The sequence below is a fragment of the Atta colombica genome, unplaced genomic scaffold, assembly GCF_001594045.1.
Source record: "Atta colombica isolate Treedump-2 unplaced genomic scaffold, Acol1.0 scaffold228, whole genome shotgun sequence".
In the NCBI taxonomy this organism is placed as follows: domain Eukaryota; kingdom Metazoa; phylum Arthropoda; class Insecta; order Hymenoptera; family Formicidae; genus Atta; species Atta colombica.
Genome location: NW_017259325.1, coordinates 779,051 through 783,467, shown reverse-complemented (window position 1 = coordinate 783,467; position 4,417 = coordinate 779,051). Strand labels below are relative to the sequence as shown.

General features: G+C 29.5%; 1 protein-coding gene across 1 annotated transcript in view; it reads left to right on the top strand.

The window, feature by feature from the left end:
- The first annotated feature begins 186 nt into the window (after positions 1-186).
- The window catches only part of LOC108688354 (homeodomain-only protein-like), a 17,373-nt gene continuing 13,142 nt past the window's right edge, over positions 187-4,417 (top strand). Inside the window, exon 1 of the mRNA XM_018194592.1 lies at positions 187-265. The gene's annotated coding sequence lies outside the window, so the exon portion shown is untranslated. The remainder of the gene's footprint in view (positions 266-4,417) is intronic.

Sequence of the window (4,417 nt, the reverse complement as noted above, 5' to 3'; positions counted from 1 at the left end):
TGTGTGTGTGTGTGTGTGTCTGTGTGTGTGTGTGTGTGTCTGTGTGTGTGTGTGTGTCTGTGTGTGTGTGTGTGTGTGTGTGTGTGTGTGTGTGTGTGTGTGTGTGTAGAAAACAGTTTCGCCTCCCTCTACATGTCTTGTATTTTACATCATGATGTATTTAGCTGAAAGCTGAAAGTCAGTCGCGTGCGTATCGTCGTTGGATACGGATCTTCCATTCTCCATTCATTCTCTATTCGTTCTCCGATTAACTCGGACACATTTGGTAAGCCAATCTCTCTTGAAATCTCTCCTGTGTCTCTTAACATCATTAGTATGTCTCAAATAAGACAGGTATATTGTAGTTGCTTTACTACAATTTTTACATTTTTGCTAGAATTACTTGATGTTCTGTTTACTGGAATTTACTGAGCATTTTGCACTTGGCAAGTTTATCTGATAAATTATATGGATAATAATTATAAGTTTATCTGGATAATTCGTTTAATAAATTTTATCAAACGAATTATCCAAAGAATCAGTAAACAGAAAAGAAATTTGAGTTTCACGAGTGAAGCTATACGAGTCCGGCAAATTTGATGAAATATGTTTCACTCGCGTTTATTATTTTGATGTGCACGCGAAAGACTATATACGGTGATTTCAATGATATTCGGCGAATATCTGTTCCTATATTGTTCCAAAAATATTGGCCATTTGCTCTTGTTCGATTGATGATTCAACACATTTGCATGTCGAGAAAGAATAGTCGATAGAGGATTTTAAAACAAAGATATATTGTCAGGTCACAGCGGTTTTCTGTCGTTTACCGTTTTTGAATGCAAGTCGTGCGCGAAATAGTGTCGAAATTGCATACAATGTACAGAAAGAATATGTCGTATCTTTTCAATGATACACTATTTATATTGATAAAGATATCGATTAATGCACGTTTCTAACAATGTAGATTAACTTTAATTTAATCTCGATTCGACTTAATTACTCTTTATCTTTATCTAACAATTCTTAGAACTAGATAAAAGTAAAGAGTTATTGAACTAAGATTAAAATTAAATTGCGTTGATAGAAACGGACATACATCAGCTTCGTCATGTTCTTCGTCGAGTTCTTCTCAACTCATTTTCCGTTTGAATGAGCGTAATATTAAGTTTCACGCCTGCCATCATTGTAATCGGAAAAAAAGTGGGAATAGCGAGATGATGCACGAAAAAAAAGTTTGATTGAATTAATTGGAAATTTTGGTCGGAAAATGAACAATCCAAAATTCTGATTGTCTATTAGATTTCTGGTAAAATCTACTGCATGTTAGTTATTTCAATTAGAATTTTAATAAATTTAATCAGAAATCTTGTAAATTTAACTTTTTATTTATTTAAAGAATTTTGTTCATTTTTCACTAGAATTCTAATTAATTCAACTAAACATTTTTTTCTATGAGGGAACTTAAGAGAGCTCTTTTTTATTTTCTTATCCGATATCCATGAGAAAAGCCATTTTTTTTATAACATTCCTATTAATTCCTACCTAAAGGAAATCTTTATACGAATGCAATGCGACGAAAATGACACGAACGCTACGAACGCGTAATTTGCTACACGTAATCGTATCGTCAATCGGCATCGATATTTGAGCGAAAACGAAAACGAACGGCATTATCTCATGGATTTGCATACCGGAATGATTATCGCCTGCGCGTTCTAATTGTAACTTATTGTTAGCAGCTGATGTCAGAACTGCATTCTATCGATCGTTCTAACATCTTTTCAAAGGTTTCAATCCATATTTCCAGGGTTGGGTAGTAACTAGTTAAAAGTTAAAAAAAAAGTTAAAAAGTTAATAATTTTTAACTTAATTTAGTTAATTTTAAATGCATTAAATTTTAAGTTAACTAAGTTACCTTTAAACGTTAACTTTAACTTTTTTCTAAGTTAAATTTTTTTATCTCTTTTAAATATCTTAGAAAAAATAATAAGATATAATAAGAAGGGCGTATATTTGTAATATCTATTCATATTTTAAGATCATCTTAAGTAATTTCTTAAGATGCTAATACAACTCTCTGATTGATATATGTGGTTATGCCTTATGCCATAAGTCTTAGTCCGGATCTACAATAGATGTTTTAAGCCTTAAGTCATAAGAAATTGACTAATTACAGTCAAATATTCTTTTTGCATTCGATTGTAATTGGTCAATTTTTCATGGCTTAAGACTTATTAAAAAGTAATCACTGATCTTATATCTTCTCTATGCTGTTTTTTTAAAGTTACATAACTTATATAGTTATGTGTTATACTTACATCACATATGAATAAAAAAATTAAAAATTTAATTTATTTAATAATCTATATTGTAGTTATTTAATCTCATTTTAAGAAAAATTAGGACATTTTGATCTAAAAAATAATTTTTTTTTAACTTAAGTTAATTCAATATTGACTTAACTTACGTTAATTTTTTATTCCTTCAACTTTTAACTTAACTTTATTAATTTTGTAAAGCCATTAACTTTAACTTTATTCAATTAAAAAAAAAATTAACTTACTCAACCCTGCATCTCTATATAATTTCTCTCTATAGAGAGAAATCTTTAAATTTCTTTCTGCAGAAGAAGATTTTATTATTATACATTTTACCATTTTTGAGAGAGATTTCAAATTAGACATAATGAAAAATTACAAACTAATATAAAACTAATAAGTTTTTTATAGAGTTCTTTAATTGAACAATTTAGAAATATGATAATAACATCGACAGACCAATGGGTTAAATTTTCAACATGATATCGTTGCCTTAAATCATGCTTATACTGAGATTCTTAATAAACTCTAAGATTATTCGTAATATAATACAATTAATACAATATAATTAATGTCATAAACTATAGTTTGTCTTCAAATTGATCGCTATGTTATTTGTTTAGCAATCATTATTCAACGACGCCGACGGTCGAAATGACAAGACAAATTGTTCTCTCATTAATATTTTAAAATTTTGACGATAATTTTTAACTTTTTAACTTATTAACAATGCACATATTTATTAAAATGCGACATATTTATTATTCAACGTTGGAGCATCGACTGTGTGAGATGAGATGATTATTAATTTTTAAATTTATACATGCGATAATTTAATCATTTATGTAATTTTAGCTTGAATTCTTATTATCACTCAGCTTTCTAACTTTGTGAATATGTGACTTATCTCAACAGTTAACGGTTCAATTTTTTGAGAGGAAAAACGTTGGAGATATTATTTTATAATGCAATAATCCAACTATTGTGTTAGAGGGAATGCTAATGAAGATTGAAACCATGAATGGAAACGTTCAAGGTCAAGGTTTATATATTTAATGTTAAGAAGAATTGTGCTAATTGACTCCTATTGCCTATATTTTATGTTATTATCATATTTCTAATTAGATATAATTATACAATCAGGAATGTCAATTCAAACCGAATTTGCTTTACATTTTTCAACATTTTGATTATATAACAATATTGCGATTTTAATATGCAAGAGGAATGACGAGACCTCCAAAAATCACGCAACATCCTTGCGTTCATTTCTTTATTTTATGAGTAGTTATTAATAAAAACATCCTCGCGCGTCGCTCTACAAAGTGTTATTGCGCCGTTTCTTTCTGTGTGGCGAATGTCCCACAATCTGCGATTAACGCTTGATCTCTCAGCTAAGATAATAGTTCGTGCTACTGAGATGGTTGTCTCGCGATTTCAGACTTTCTCACTAATTAAATCATCTGATGATTATTACGCTTCATCGTTTTATCGCCGAGAGAGAAAAGTCACATCGATTGTGAAGGCTTTTCTTGATGCAAACTGTTCTCAAGTGAAATTTTATTTCAATTCGTAAAGAATGAGAGAGGGGGAGGGAAGCATTTTTTAAATCTATCCTTGTTCAACATAATATAATTAATAACATTTTCCATCTTCGTAGAATCGAGAGACGTACCTTAGCTATTTAATATCGCACATCAATCGTGATGCCATGTTGCATGACGAAAGTTATTATCTTAATACCTTCGGAACCACCGCGAGTCAAAGATGTGGTCAGGAATCGATGCGATTTGGTAAAACATCCCTGGCAACCAATGAGAAAAAATAGATTTATTATTTTCGCAGAATTATAGAACTTGTTTAATAAAACTCGAATCTTCCGTCGTTGATTGTCTCTTCTACTGCATAATTTTACGCGTTTCGAATTTTCGAAAATCGAATTATATAGATAATAGATATGTACACTGAAAAAAAATATAGTCAATAAATATTTAGTTGAATACTTGCCAATTAAATATTTATTAAATATAAAGATGTATTCATTTGACAAGAAATGTTAATTTGATTTAACAATTTTTTTTACTGAACAAATATTTATTTACTGTAGTAAATATTTA